Consider the following 1,582-nt stretch of genomic DNA (forward strand, 5'->3'; position numbering starts at 1 on the left):
ATCTAGGAATGCTGGAGTGGTCATGGATCGAGGCTTTCGTATTATCTTATATTGATACATTGGTTTAAGTGCTATTACGAAACATTTGCTAAATAACTTATTATATGCTTCCGCTACACAACTTTTGGGAATTGTTATCATGATTGACATTTTTATTGGTAATTAATAACATGTTTTATTTAAGTATTTATTATTGGTTCAATGTGATTGGTGGCTCGAACTCTGATGCGTAACACGCCTCGCGGGGCTTCCGCAGGTGGTATTTTGGGGGGTGTTACAGTTGGTATCAGAGCCACTGGTTATAGTGAACTAGGTTTTAAAACGTTTTGTAAAACCAGACTATAACCGAACATCTTCGAAAATCGATCATGACACTCGGCTCCAGATTGCAAGGTTCGTCTCTCTCACTTTATACATTAATTGCTTAGCAGTCACACACTCACAACATATATGAAATGAAACATTAAACAACATAGTGACTTGATAGTGTGACACTACTCTTTGACTCATGTGAATCATAGACTGAGAATAACATCTGTTGTGTCGTTTGAACGGGGGAAACTTTGAGCGCAAGCTAAGAGGCACTGAGATAAGCATGCAAATTGCCTTATTATTATGGGTGCACACTTAATAATAATGCGGGGTGCATGCAAGTCCCAGCGAGGCTTATCAAGCGTGAGAAGGGTTCTGCCTTACTATGTGTGAACTTGGTAGTACGTAGATATGAACATGATACTTGACTCCCATCTCGTTTCGATTTCTAAATCGGTTTATTCCCAACTATAGAATCATGAGTGGACGAGGACACGGACGTGGCAACATCAACATGACTCAGGCTGAGTTGACTGACTTAATCAATACCCGTGTGGCTGAGGCCTTAGCAGCCTATCAAGCTGGTACGAAATGTACCAAGTACTCTTTACTCTTATACCACGTACACGTCTTTTCATTCCTATAATGTGTTTCCTTCCGTCATTTAGGTCAGCAAGCGCAACCTCAACCTAACCAGCCTGCGTGTACGTTCAAAATGTTTATGGACTGTAAGCCACAGACCTTCACCGGGACTGAAGGGGCTGTGGGACTCCTAAGATGGTTCGAGAAAGCAGAGTCGGTGTTTGCTATCTGTAATTGTCCCGCTGGGGACAGGGTAAAATATGCTGCGGGTACCTTGGCGGATGGTGCCCTAACGTGGTGGAATGCCCAAGTCCAACTGTTGGGCATCGAGGCAGCGAATGCTACAACTTGGGATGACTTTAAAGAACTGATCAGGGAGGAGTACTGTCCTCAGGACGAAGTCCAGAAGTTGGAAAACGAGTACTACGACTTGAAGATGGTTGGATCTGAAGTCGAAGCGTATGTGAAGCGATCGTATGAACTGGCCGACATGTGCCCGAACTTGTCCCGACCTATGTCTCGGAGGATCGAGTTATTCATCAAAGGGTTACCTCCGCGTGTGAAGAGCTTGGTCACTGCAGCCCATCTCAATGATTTGACACAGATCGTTCGTCTGACTCATAAGATTGTGGACCAAGAGGTAGAAAGCAATTCGTTACCCCCGCGCATTTCAGCTACTGCTGCTACA

This window comes from Helianthus annuus, chromosome 3, assembly GCF_002127325.2.
Source record: "Helianthus annuus cultivar XRQ/B chromosome 3, HanXRQr2.0-SUNRISE, whole genome shotgun sequence".
In the NCBI taxonomy this organism is placed as follows: Eukaryota; Viridiplantae; Streptophyta; class Magnoliopsida; order Asterales; family Asteraceae; genus Helianthus; species Helianthus annuus.